The sequence below is a fragment of the Corvus cornix genome, chromosome 1A (genome assembly GCF_000738735.6).
Source record: "Corvus cornix cornix isolate S_Up_H32 chromosome 1A, ASM73873v5, whole genome shotgun sequence".
NCBI classification, from domain to species: domain Eukaryota; kingdom Metazoa; phylum Chordata; class Aves; order Passeriformes; family Corvidae; genus Corvus; species Corvus cornix.
The window spans coordinates 63,207,231-63,221,829 of NC_047057.1; the positions used below are offsets into that span (position 1 = coordinate 63,207,231).

General features: G+C 49.3%; 1 long non-coding RNA gene across 1 annotated transcript; it reads left to right on the forward strand.

Annotated features, from left to right (window-relative positions):
* The first annotated feature begins 730 nt into the window (after positions 1 to 730).
* Positions 731 to 13,247, forward strand: LOC109146079. Its single transcript, XR_002047869.3, has 2 exons — positions 731 to 6,567; positions 12,522 to 13,247. It is a non-coding gene; the product is annotated as an uncharacterized LOC109146079 (long non-coding RNA).
* The last annotated feature ends 1,352 nt before the right edge of the window (positions 13,248 to 14,599 follow it).

The following is a 14,599-nucleotide window of genomic DNA, read 5'->3' on the forward strand; positions in this document are numbered from 1 at the left end:
CTGTAACGCGTTGCACTGTTCTGTGTTCATGGGCTTTCTTAAAAAAAAAATTATTTAAAAAAAGTCAAATGGTAATCATGCTTTTGTGTGTCTTGCAGAGACTGAAATGATTCCAGAAAGGAGTTGATCTAATTTTCTTCTGTGGCTATATGTGACAGCCTGGCGGGAAAAATGGGAGTCTCATGGGAGTTTGAGGGCAGCCATGTCCCCACTGAGCTCTTGCAGAACTGAGAAGTAGCATTTTTGTCAGCTGTGTAATTCTGGGCATGAGAATGAGCCTGGCACCTGGAAGAGCTGGGGTGAATAGCTGTCACAACCATCAGGGAAGTTCACTGCTGACCTTCTTCTGCTTCTTGTTCACAGAATCATTTAGGCTGGAAAAGACCTCCAAGATCATAGAGACCAACCTTTGACCAATCACCCCCTTGTCAACCACACCAGAGCACTGAGTGCCACATCCAGTTTTTCCTTGGATACCTTCAGGGATGGGAATACCACCTCCTCCCTGGACAGCCCCTTCCACTGACTAATCACCCTTTCAGTGAAGAAATTCTTCCTGATGTCCAACCTGCACCTCCCCTAGTGCAGCTTGAGGCCATTTCCTCTCTTCCTGTTCCCTGGGAGCAGAGCCTGACCCCCCCCTGGCTGCCCCCTCCTGTCAGGGAGTTGTGGAAAACCAGAAGGTCCCCCCTGAGCCTCCTTTGCTCCAGGCTGAGCCCCCCCAGCTCCCTCTGCTGCCCTTCATCAGACTTGTGCTCCAGACCCTTCCCCAACTCTTGCTCTTCCCAGGACATGCTCCAGCACCCCAATATCTTTATTGAACTGAGGCAAATTGGACATGGGCATTGAGGTGCCAAGTACAGAGGGACAGTCACTGCCCTGGTGTTGCTGGCCACACTTTGATGCTGGTGCATGTGTTCAGGTTGCCAGCCTCTGCTGTGGCTGTATTCCAGCACCTTTTGGCAGAGTCCAGGAAAACCCAGCAGGTTGTAACTGGGGGGAGGAGAACGCTGCTGTAGTCTCAGCACCTCAGATCGTGAGGTTTGGGCAGTGGCTGCGGAGGCAGCTCTTGACCTGGCATCCAGGTCAGCTGAAGATCCAGAAATGAATACCTGCCCCTGTTCCTGTGTTCCACAGAAGCTGGAGACGAGTTTCCTGGGAGTTCTTTAGCTTGCAGTGCTGCAGCCTTACCCACAGTGTTTATGCTACACTCTGCCTCTTTGATGCCTGCCCTCATCCACATGTGCTTTCTTAAGCCCTATAGCCCAATCTTTTACCCTTCTTTTGAACATCCTCTGCATGTGGGTTGGTGTTTTCTGAGGAATCAACAGATGGGTAAGTCTTACTTCACCAGAGAGGGAAGAGCTGATCTTTATTACTCAAGTATTAATTTCCTTTTAGTGAGAACTTGGACTACAGATGTAAAACCTGGTTGCACTCAGCCTCAGACCAGCTAGTCTGGAATGAATACTACTTCAGTAATGAATGTTGATGATTACATGTTAACTTCCACTTTACTGGTAGCAGTTGTGATTAAATTTTGTGAAGAACTGGCTTCTAAAGAATGGCAGCCCTAAAAATCTTGAGTGTGTGGCACTGACTTCAAGCAGGAAGTTCCTGTCTTTGAGTTAGGTCAGGAATTGAATGTGACTTGAGAGGTAATACAGAGAGGCAAAAGGGATAACAAATAGATCATTCTGGAAAACAGGAATGGGGGATTACAATACTGGAGGGGAAACAGTGCTTAGGACAATGTCAAGAGCTGTGGCAGGAATGACTGACACTGGTGAAATACTTGTGGTGGGAGGGACAGAAGGATCCCTCTGAAGAATAGTCTGCTCAAATTCACAGGGTCAGCAGAGGAGCAAGTACTGATGTTGGGGAAAAATTATCCTAGAAGTGGGATGTCTATTGGGAGGAGAAGATAGGATGAATGAAAACATACAAAAGCCAAACACTTTGGCATAGAAAAGACAGCCTTCCTCATCAGTAAACAAAGGTGCAGCTATGTTAAGACCTTAAAGCCTGCCCGGAATGTGAGAAACCACTCCAGAAAGGAAAAGGGCTTAAGCAGCTTTGTTTCCAAACATAAGCAGATTTCTTCTTCACACACAGGTGCTGCCAATTCTTTGTTGTAAATTCACTTAAAATAGCTGTGGTTTATAGCCAGATGTGACACTATATATTCTATTCTTTATGGGAGTTGCTTATGGGTAGCAAAGAGCTGTGACATCTGAGCAATCCTGGTCTATCTAGGTATTTTCTTGGATTTGGATGGTAGAGGAGATGATAACTGGTAACATAAGTCCTGTTAAGCACTAACATAAAGCACTGCCTGTAAAACTGTTAAATCACAGAATGGTTTGGAGTGGAAGGGACCTTAAACATTATCTCCTTCCAACCCCCCTGCCATGGGCAGGGACACCTTCCACTATCCCAGCTTGCTCCAAGCCCCATCCAACCTGGCCTTGAACACTTCCAAGCATGGGAATTGCTCCTAGGCTGCTCTCAGCTGTGCCTCTTGGCTGCTGTGAGGAAAATAAGGGCAGATAAAGCCAAATCACTAAAAGATGTGGCTATTTTATGTGCTGTAACAGACCACATGCAGAATATGAGAATTTGCACCAGGAAGCAGCCTCTTACAAGCTTAAGAGAGTAAGTGTTTGACTAAGGGGAAGGACCTAGCAGTGAAGTCCTGAGGAAAGCTGTATCTGGTTATCTACAGGTAATTTTGCCAGAAGAAAGATTTGTAGACTTACTTTGGAAAACTGGAGCTAGCCTGCCTCAGGAATGGAGGGACTCTCAAGCTAGCTGCATGGTCTGCTCTGTGGGAAGGTGTACCAAGGCAGGGAGAGCCTGGTTTTCCAAGGGGACTGACAGGGTTTATTGCTGGGAAATGTCTTCCTCCTTTGCAGTGGAGCTGGGAAAGACATCTGTGGTACAGCACGTTGTCATTTTACAGCAGCCCTGGCACATGAGCACCATAATTGAGTACAGGGAAAAAATGACAGTGGGCCCATGAAGTGGGGAAAGGGTGTGGGAAGCAGCTGGCTACAGTGGAGAGAGAGGGGTGAGCCTGACACATTGGGAGGGTTGGAATAAATCCTATCCTGTCATACACTTCAAAAACTTAAATCTCTATGTTTCAGCAATTAATAGTCTTACTCATAGAGGGTTTGCAGAAGGGGAGGATGTCATTACCTGCAGGGTGACTTCCACAAGAACTCCTAGAGGAGCTGCTCCAGTGGACACAAAAGCCTGGATTTCTTTTGACAGGTCCTCTAAGTCAGGACTATACTCCTCCCTCTCCACCCACCAAGAGAAAAGAATAGCAAGTGCTTGCAGACAGTTTTTAGGAACTGCCTGTACCTCTCCACTGTTTTTCTTCAGATGAATCTCCAAGCCCAAGCAAGCCTTGCAGAAACTGGGCTCAGAGCAATTGTCCTGGGGTGAGGGGAAGCAGTGGGACCTAAAATCCCAGTGCTAAATGTGAGTCAGATGCTGTTTCCATTTCACATGGGGATGTGCCATGAAGTTCAGGCTGAGCCCTGCCCTGTTCCCTTGCAGGCACTTGCAAGCCTCTGCAGGGAGCTGCCCAGCCAGTGATAAATGCACTGCCAAGGCTCCCTCTGACTGCTCCAGCATCTTTTTCATCCTGAACTCCCTGAGAAGGACCTGGAAGAGCCTGAGAGTCCCATGAGGGATACCACAGGGGGCCCAGTGCCTGCTGTCCCTGAGTGAGAGATGCTGTTCCAGCTGTGGAGCATAAGCACAGCCCAAGCTGGGTTTTGTTGGGTTTCTATGTTTAGGGGGTGGTTTATGCCTATGGCCACTGTATAATTATGATTATAAAATAGCCACCTCTTCAGTTTCTGCCTCTTGGCAGCTCTCAGGAAACGACCTAATTTGAACTGCCAGCAGTGAGGACCTTGAACCCTACCGAAAGTCACTTTTAACTGAACCTAGAACATCTAGATATTTGTCAGACTCTGCTGGCAGTGACAAAAATAGTTTAGTGAGATTTTTCCACTGCTGGACACAGGCTTCCACATGCGTGGCTCCCACGAAATGAATCCACAAGGCAGCCATTCATGGCATGCTGAATGCTTCTCTTCTCTCGCTGCCGATTTCAGGATCAATAGAAATTCAGGCTGGGGCTGAGAACTGACCTTTTATGCCTTGTTCTAACGCTGGCCTTTAGTCCTCGCCTTGCCCTGCACTGGGCGGCTGCGCTTCTGCTCTGCCCCACCAGGACCACTGCTCCCTTTCCAACACCAACAGGGCAGGTCCTGCTGGGAGAAAGGGACTGGCATCTCCAGCTGCTGCTCCGTGGCTGTGTGTGAGGAAAGAGCAGGGTGGGGGAGAGCTGGGGAAGCTGCATCACAGGACAGATTTTCCAGCTTCGGGCTGGCTGTGCCTCCAGCTTACGCCAGCATCGCCTCTGCTTGTGGAGAGCTGGGGGAGTCCTCACCAGCCCTTTCCAGACCCACAGGCTCACCTCAGCTGCTGGTCTGTAATTAAAAGGAGCAGCTTTAAATATCCTGGCAGTGGAGATGCAGGACAGAGCGAGTTCTCAGCAGGGACTTGGGCATCGCCGTAGCTCAGGTGATGTCCCACCATCAGCAGCACGGGAGAGGAGAGGTGGGGCCAGCGTTCAGCAAGTCATGAATCATGGCTTGGGCTACTTGCACAAGTGTGAGTGCAAACAGATGGGCGAGGTTGCAGTGGGCGTTCAAAACAGTTCCTCTTCTTTTGTGGGATTAGCCACTCCTTTGCAGCTCTCTGTGACTTTATTCTGCATGGGGGTGAAGACAGAAAAATCAGAGGTGCCAGTGGTGTCTGTGGCTGTTTTCAGGGAGAAGCCACACAGCTATGCTGTGCCATGGGATGGGGTGGCTGCTCCACAGGTGGGGAATGGCTTTATTTGCAGTGTGAGTTCGAGGGGCAGCTGCTTATCCTGATTTTTAATACAAGGGGATTTTGCCTTTACAGGGTGGCTGCTTTGTAGCATGGGGCCGTTCTGATTTGTACACCCTCAATCATTAACATCACCGGACCACCAAGTAAAGAAAATTATTTTCATTGTGGTTTTACTCCTATTTTCCTTCTTTTTAAAATTCTTCTGGAAGACCTATAAACATTCACCCATTAGGTGAGGCACAGAAAGGGACTTTTTCCCTTCGTGCACAGTCTGTGGCTGCAGCCTTTGTCCTCTGCACCAAGCTGAAAGTTTGTGCATGGTGTGCACATCAAAATGCTCTGGAAAAGAAACCAGGGTGGCAAATATGGTGTAAATAGATGGAAGAGGGAAGACTAAGTCAAGTCCACCCCCTCCTGATGGTGCAAATCATGTTTTAATGGCAAGTGTGTGAGATGAATGAGTGAGGCCTTTCCCTGGAGAGGCAAAAAGAATCACACTGCATGCGTTAACTTTAACAACAGAGGCTGTAAAAATCTCCAGGGTCTGTGGACAGTGGAGTTTAAAGATGATAGGATCACAGAACAGCTCAGTTTGGAAAGGACCTCAGGAGGTCCAACCTCCTGTTCATAGTAGGGTCAGCCATGAGGTCAGAGCAGGTTACTCAGGGCTTCACTTAACCCAATACTGAAAACCTCCAAGGATGGAAACTCCACAATCTCCTGGTCTCTTGCTGGGCTGGTGTCCTGATGAGAAAGCTTCTCCTTATCAATTTGAACTTCTCTGGTTTCAACCTATGCCTGTTGTCTCACCATGGTGAGCAGCCTGGCTCTTTTTGGTCATCTCCTCACAGCTGCCATGAGCCCCCTCCCAACCAAACCCCCTCTTTTCCAGGCTGGACAAGCCCTGCAGCCTGATCATGTTAAGGCAGCCCAGGCTGTCATCACTGCCTGGTGGCCCATTAGAAGCCAAGGTCAGAAGAACTTTATCAGTGGAAAACAATGCACAGTTCCTTTGGTGTTTTATGGCTTGGTGAAGGATAATGTGTCCTCTTCCAGGACTTTATTGTGGAAAAAGAAAAAAACTGGAGGTAAAAGTGGGGCAGGAAAGCTGAGCAACCAGCAAACACCACTTGGCAGGTCGTTACCATCAAGGACTGCTAATCCCACTGCCAAGGTCCCCTACACAGAGTGAGCTGCTCCTCCTTGTGAGGGCCGACCTTGCTCCACCCTTGGCTTGGCACTGCAATTAGGAAAAGCTGATTTTTGCTGCCAGCAGTTCCCCTTCCTGAGCCTGGCAGTGCATCTCGTGAGCTGCCACCTCTGTTTTTCCAGCCCTGTGGACACCAGTGACCACATCCCTTCCCAGAACAGCGAGCCCCTTGCTCACTGCTGACGGCATCTCCTCCCTCAAGCCTGCTGGCAAAGCTCCTGTCTCACTCCTGGGGAAGATTTCTATTAAACAATGTAGGTTTTCCTTCTATAAGTGGCTTGTTTTACAAGGTAAGTCACATTTATGTGTAAAATTAGCTCTGCAGCTGGTCCTAGCAGCTCCTCCATGCTTTTTGTGATTGGACTCTGTTATCAGCACCTCGTCATTTCCAGAGTTCAGCTGTCTGGGCTAAGACCTTCTGTGCTGCCTTCCTCGAGGTGAGTGGAGGATTTTTTTTGTATGTACTGAAGTATCTTTGGTTACTGCCAAAAATGACCTTAGCAGAAAAGTGTTGTTTTGCCTGTGCTTAAAAAAAAAAAAAAAAGCATCAGTCATTTACCTTGAAGCTCAGCCTCTGTTTTGGAAGCAGTGCCTGAGAGTTGTGGATGGTTTCTGCCTTTTGCTAGAGAGGTGCCTGTGGCTTTTTAGAAAGGAAAAGTCATGGAATTGTGAGCTTCTGGGAGACACCTTCATCCATTCAGTCCTGACAGACCAGGAGGGGAAGTCACTAAAATACCTGGGCTTCTAAGCTTGTCCTTGGAACTAACAAGGCAAAGCTCAAGAGCTTCGCCTACACTCAGCCCTCAGGCCCCTGGAATGTGCAGATAGTCATCAGGCTTTGCCTGGGAACGGGAGCTGAGTCGGGTGGCTCCTACCTCAGGCTTGCCCCCAGGAGGAGGTGACCTCACCTGCCTCCCTGGGACATCTCCCTGTGTGGGAAGGTACTTCCTAGATGCTTAAGGACATCTAAGGATGCGCCTGGAGGATGGGATGTGGCGTAGGTGCTCCAGAGGCAAATTTTCTCAAGGACATGGCAGGAGGAAGAGCATTTTATAGAGCAGATTCCCCCAGGAGCCCCTTGGCTGCCCAGGGAATGCATCCCCCTCATCCATCTCTCTAGATGAGCACCCAAATTCCTTCTCCATGTGCAATCAGTGGAGGAGACAGACTTTTTTTCCTTTTTCACAAGGCTCTGGTTCACCCAGGTGCCCTGCACACCTCTGCCATCAGCATCATGTGGGGGAACACAAACTCTTCTGGAGGGACAAAGTGATGAGCTACAACTTGAAAGTACCAGACCTGGCACAGCCCAACAAGCAGCCAGGCTACTGGCACATATCCTGAGCTGCCAGTCTCTCAGGCACACCTGGAAATAGCCCTCTGCCCCAGGACAACACCCTGTGGATTTGCTGGTTTCATTTGGATTCACCCATTTTTTCCTTTGCCACCCCCAGGCTTGTGAAACACTAACAGAATGGATGCAGCAAGATTTAAAGCAGGGATTTGTCCTTAAGGGGAGTGTGACAATGTGAGGTTGCAAGGGAAGAAAACATAAAAGACAGTCCTGGTCAGTCACTAACCTGCCTTTACCTCTCCCGGCTGGGAGTCACCTGGTGCCCAGGCATTGTCCCAGCCCCAGGTGCCTCATTCTGGGGCCTTTTGGAGCTAAGGCCATCAAGGAATATAGGTTTTTGGGATCCTTCTTGGTATCCCAAGTGCTCAGATCTCCATCTCAGGAGGTGGATCTGCTGTGCCAAACTTACTGATCTGGTTTTGGGTGCCCTGGTAAGGCAGCCTGGAAGTTTTCTCTCTAGTCAGCCCTCCTGGTTAACTGGCTCGTATCAGTTCTCTCAGCTTGACACCAAACACTGCATGGCAGCTTCCCAGAGGGGTAAAACTCTTGTTTTTCAACAGAAAAATGCAAAATCCCACAGTAACCAGTGACCTCTGTCTTTGTGCCAGTCCCTAGAGCTACCAGGCAGTGACAGAGCCATCCCAAAAATCCTGGGAGAGAGCCTCCGCCACTGTAGCCCAAAGAGGATGAGTAGGGGCTGAGGGCACCACATTCTCCTTCCACTCTCACTCCCCTTTCTGGCAACATTTTAAAACAAAGCAGTACATCATTCCCTGTGTTTGCTAGGAGCAGCATGGAAAGCTTCCCTCAGGTGTGCTGGGAGCAAGGTGGGATTTAGATCGGGGGAAAGAAGCTGAAGACAAGGACTTGGAAAGTAACAGAAGGGAGAAAATAGGGAAAGGGTCAGTGCTAGAAACAGAGCAAGGAAGGCAAATGCAGAGCATAGATATGAGGATAAAGGTGAGAGAAAACAGCAAGTTGTGAGGAATGACAGGAACAGGTAATATTTGGGAGAAAATGTAATGGCCTGGGCATGCAGGAGGTCAGACAAAGTGTAAAATATACAAAGGGCTCTCCCAGCTTGAAATGCTGGCACCACAACAGGGTCTAGCAAGTGGTTCTTTAGTTTTGATGATGAAATCAAAGACTCCAACCTTCTGGTGGTCAAAATGTGGCAGCACAACCCCACATCCTGTATTGTAGCTTTTTCTGTTATTAAAAAATAGAAAACCAAACAAAACCAAAATCAAAACCCAAACAAAACCACAAAAAAAAAAAAAAACAAACCCAAAAAAAACCCAAAAAAAAACCCAAAAAAACCCCCAAAAAACAATAACAACAACAAATTAAAAAAAAACAACAAAACAAACAAGCCTGATGCAGAGCACAAGCAAAATAGTGAAATTAAGACTGCAGTCTCAGGTGATGCTGGCATGAAGAGTAACAAGCACGTGCACTGCAATAAAGATCTGCAAGATCTGTGCTTCCCCTCTGGCAGGATCTTGGAGGCTCTAAGGAACATATTTAGGAATTCAAGGAAGAGACAGAGCAGTCTTGTGATGAAGGTACATGGATATTGTCCTGCTTCAGGCCCAAATTGATGTAAGTCAGAGGTACTTGAGCTAAAAATAATCTTGACTTAGCAGATCAAATATGCACAGGCCTAAAAGAGGCTGAAAAAAAAAGTTGTACCTTTATAACCTTCATAGCAGCCTTTCCTAATTTTTGAATTATTGACTAATTGTCTGCATTTTATTGGAGTGAAACATTTACACTTTTTAAAGTGCTATTCTACCCTCTAAAAAGTGACTGTTACTGCTTCCTGTCACTGCCTGCACTGCCTGCTATGCCCCATGGAAAGTCTCTAACTTGGGATTTGTTTGCTGCCTGCCAGCTCTGTTCCAAGCAGGATATTTTCCATTTTGGACACAACTGCCAGTAAAAAAGTCCCAGAGAATTCCATGCGTGCCTCTGCACCTCTCCAGATAACAGCTCCTTTTTATGTTCGTGCAACTATGTTGTAGCTAATTTTGTGCAAATACCTTTGAGGCTAAAAGGTGCTCTTGAACCAGGAGCTTAATTTAGTCAATGCTGCATGGGCTCAAGAGCTCCTCACTCATTTTCCCCTGGCTAGGTTGGGTTTTGCAGATCCAAGAAGTTAAACAAAAAATTCTTATTTTAGTATTTTATTCAGCAGCATCACATTTATGCAGTCACTTTTCAGAGCAGAACAGGGAATTCCCTCTTTTCTTCCTCTTCCTCATCCTTCTAATTTTTTTTTCGGTGCTTACAGTCCCTGAACCAGGGCAGGATAGAGGGAGGGTGTTGGTCTGGGCTCTGCTCAGCACTTTATTGACCAAGGGTTTTGCCCACAGGAGGAGTCCTGCCACCAGCCTGGAACCTGCTCAGGCGCCAGAGCAAACACTCCTAAAAACAGCTTTCACTAAAGCCAAGCCTGCTGAAAATGCCATTGCCAAAAACAGCAAAAGGCTTTTTTAAACCGCTGTAGGACTTGGCGACCTTCCTCCAGCCCAGAGGGCAGCAGCTCTGTGCTCTGTGTTTTCCCACGTGCAATCACCTTCTGCACATGCCAGAGGTGCTGCTGGAGACCCTCTGGCTCACAGCAGCCAAGCAGAGGAACGATGTCACTGCGTTTGCCCTGGACCCTGCACCCATACCTCCACAGAATCCCAGGATGGGTCAGGCTGGAAGGGACCACAGAGGGGCAGCTGGTCCCACCTCCCTGCTCCAGCAGGGCCATCCCAGAGCACACAGCACAGGATTGTGTCCAGAGAGGTCTGGAATATCCCCAGTGAGGAGACTCCACACCCTCTCTGGTCTCTGTTCAGGGCTCAGCCACTGCCCAGGGAAGAAGTTCTGCCTCCTGTCCAGGTGGAATTTCCTGGGCATCAGTCCCTGCCCGTTCCTCTGGTGCCATGGCTGGGCCCCCCGGAGCAGAGCCTGGGCCCTGCTCGGAGCCCTCCCTGCACACAGGGACACCCAGGGCTGAGGGCCCCTCTCAGCTGGGGCTCCTCTCCAGGCTGGACAGCCCCAGCTCCCTCAGCCTTTCCCTGTCAGGGATGCTCCAGGCCCTAAATCATCTCCTCAGCCTCTGCTGGCCCCGCTCCAGGAGCTCCCTGTCCCTCCTGTCCTGAGGAGCCCAGGACTGGACACAGCACTGCAGCTGTGCCTCCCAGGGCTGGGCAGAGGGGCAGGATCACTCCCTGCCCTGCTCTTCCCAATGCAGCCCGGGCTGCATGTCCTGTCCACCCACCCAGGGAGGCTCAGTGTAGCTCAGCCTTGGGGCAAAAGCTATTTCATTCCACAAGGAATTGTCAGAGAGGAACTAAACCCATTCCTGCACTCCTGATTTGTACCCTCTAAGAGCAGCCACGCGCTGCCCACTTCACCCCCACTTTGCCACCTTTACCCAGTTGCTTCTTAGCCATTGTAGAGAGACAGATACATATTCCTTCAATTACTCACTCTTTCCCCATGCAGAAGCTCTCCCGTGGGAGCAGCCCAGCACTGCAGGGCAAGTCTCACCTATAGGGAGGCAGGGAGATTGGGGATTCCCTTTCCATTTCCTCCCTTTGTGCAGAGTTTAAAATAGTGTTTATAATCAGTGGAATGACTCAGGAAAGCAGCTCTGGCAGGGTGGGGAGCCTAATTTGAAAAAAAAAAAAAAGGCAATGACTTTTGCTTTATGATCTGTTGGCTGCTATTCAGCCATCAGTACACAAAGGGCTTTTCTTCCTGAGCCATTAGCTAAATGAATCAGCAGAGATTTCCAGCGGAGTGTTTCTCCTGAGTCCCACCTCCTCTCAGGCTCGGAGGGCACGTATCCCTCTGCTGCTGCAGGGACAAACAGGACACAAACAGGAAGGTGCCTTTTTAAAATGTGAGGTTACTGTAAAAATAAATCATGACTCTTCTGCGGAGAACAGCAAACACAAATTATGGGCAATATTTTCAGCCTTTGTCGTTGCAAAGAGAGCCAGTGTAAACAGCCCAGCTGGCACAGCAGGCTGACACGGGTGTGGGATGGCTCGCAGCCCTGCAGCTCCAAGGCTGCCACAGCATTCCCAGTGTTCCCAGTGCCTGTGCTGTGGTGAGGACAACCCCCCGTGCTCCCCGGGGCTTTGCTCCAACCAGCCGAGCACCCCCACACCAGAGCACAGTGCCCAGACTCAGGGTGGGGATCCCTCCATGAGGGTCTCCAAATAACCTCAGTTTCAGTTCCTTCATTCCCAACAGAGGCTGAATGAAGCAGCTGTCCAGAAGTCATTGCAGCACCTTCCCTATGGAGACAGGCCGGTAAAGTTGGGGCTGCTCAGCCTGGAAAAGGAAAGGTTGATGTGTGGACACCTCATGGAAACTTCCAGTAGCTGAAGGGGCTAGTGGGAAACTGGAGAGGGACTTTTCATTAGGAAGTGTAGTGACAGGACAATGGGCAATGGCTTCACACTGACACAGAGCAGGTTTAGATGGGATATTACAAAAAAATTGTTCCCTGTGAGGGTGCTGAGGCCCTGGCACAGGTTGCCCAGAGAAGCTGTGGCTGCCCCATCCCTGGCAGTGTTCCAGGCCAGGTTGGATGGGGCTCTGAGCAACCTGGGATAGTGGAAGGTGTCCCTGCCCATGGCAGGAGGTGGAACTGGATGATCTTGAAGGTCCCTTCTGACCCAAACTCTTCCATGTTTCTGTGATTCTAAGGCTCCCAAGGCACCAGGAAGGTTTGGGGCACCTTATGGAGCCTTGTGTGCTGCAAGGAAGAGGCTGTGCCCAAGCCCCCAGGCAGGCAGGTGGGATTGACAGGGGAACACGCAGGGCTGCCTCCCCCTACTCCCAAAAAAAGAAAAGAAAAAAAAAAAATCAACACCCAGCTTCCCAAAGCAGCTGGGTTGAGAAGAAGTGGCCACGTGACTTCCCTTCTAAAAGTGAGAAAGGCAAGGATAAAATCATCTTCGCCCCGAGGAAAGAGAGACTCGTTCTCCTCCCCAAAAACTATTGAGAGGCTTTTATCTGTCTCAGCAGGGAGGGCTGGAGGAGCTGGGTTCCCTCTCTGCCCCAGCGCCAGAAGGTGAGGTGGACCCAAGAGGCACTTGGCTCCAAATTCCTGAAAACAATCAAGGGAAGAACTTCTCCACCTTGTTTAAAGTGCTGTAAAAATCTACAATGAGCACAGAGGGTACAGGAAGCACCCCAAGAGAATGATGGCTTCTATCCCCTATATAAATGGAACTTTTAAACTCCTGGCTATTTACAGCTGCTTTGCTGTGAAATCAAACACTTTTCAGCGGTTCTTTTCTCCAGCAACAGCCCCTGGGAGACTGCTGTCACAGCCCTGGGCACTGTGAAAGCTGTTGCCTTAATGTTCAGAATTTACCAACCCCTTTTTCTGATGGATCAGGCGGATGCGGCGGGATGTGGGACGCACAAGCAGATCAAGGAATGTGTCCCTGAAGTTGGTTTGATGACTGAGCCGAGCAGGCTCACCTGGCAGACGCATTATCAGTGCTGAAGGTGTGATTATCATTAAGCTAAATGAGGTCTTGCAGGTGTTTCCCTGCTCATCAGCACTTATCTATGAAGATGGAGGGCACCGGCAGGTGTTTGATTTGGGTTTGGTTTGTTTTGTGGGGTTTTTAATGTGTTCTGCTTAGCACAGCTGCGGGAAGGGAAATCAACATTTGCCACCCAGCAATGGATGATTGTCTCATGTGATTTGTAGCAACCTTTATAATAAATGCAAAAAAATACTTCCTGCTGTTGAACTGAATTAATGCTAATAATTAGCATTAATGTATCGCACCTTACAGAAACTAAGAGGCCTGTTAGAAAAGGTTTCTCTTGTATACTGAAATTGAAGAGTTAGTTCATGAGAGTCCATGTACTCTCATCACATAAAACAGGACTTGTTTGTGGAAAAGTGTCTTTTTGCTGGCCAAGGCACACAGGAAAAGGTTAATATACCAAATCTACCTGGTTACACATCAGCCATTTAGAAAGAGCAGAAGTTTAAAAATTAATTATGTTGAAATATGCAAATAGGGGATAGACATGCACGTATGTGCACTGCCAGCTGAACAGCCACGCTTTGGGGAACTGGACAAAACCTCACAGTGCTTTCCTTCAGTGGACATAAGTTTGTGACAATATCCTCACTCCCATTTCCAGTCTTGCAGCCACAGTACTGCACAAGTCCAATAGAAATACATCCACAATCTGCCTTTATACCTCAAAAAACAAGAAAACCCCAGCAACACTTGATAACACACACAGCTTTCTCTATTTGCACCAAGTCTGACTCACTTCAAACTCCTGACCGGCCTGGCACTTCCAGTTCAAATGACAATACAAAGGCAAAACAATTCACACTTCAAAGGAGGTGCCACAGTCAGGCAGCCAAGGAATTTGGAATTTTGATCCTGCCCACCCTAACGAAATGAGCCTTCTTAAGACTTAACATGTGCTGGGGTTTTAGGAGTTCCCCTTCTGTTTTCTTTTTCTCTTAAAGAATTTTCCCCACACATGTTGCCAGGGGGACAAATTACTGGGTGCTTAAGAAAAACAAAAGACCTGGCCACAGGGGGAGGGGGTCCATCTGGCTACTGTCTTTCACCTGGGCTTGTGGGCTGTTAGTTCCCGGTGTTTGGATGGAGAGAGAGGATGGAAGGAATTCGTCAGCACTGGAGACTTCTGCTTCTTCAGCTGCCTTCCTTCTATCAGAGAGAGCCTGGGACCCCCAGCCCGCCTTCCCTGCCCCGCTGGGAGCCGGGCTGTGGCTGCCCTGCCTCTCCGTTGCTTTGAGCCTTCGCTGCGCTGTAGCCCTGCTCGTCCTGCCTGCCCAGACCTCCGGGGGGTTCTCCGTTTGGATACATCACATCTGCCACCCGGGATTTGTGCTCGTCCCTGCCGTTCCAGCCTGCTGTTCCCGAGGGTCCGGCCGGACACCGGGGCCAGCTGTGTGGGGTTTGTGAAGCTCCTTTGTTCCATCCCTTCCCGGGATCCCAGGGCACCGGTGCCGCGTGCTCCCCGAGCTCGCTCCGGAGCGCCCCCTGCAGCCGCGGGGGAACCATCGCACCTGCCCTGCTCACCGGGAGCCGCCAGCG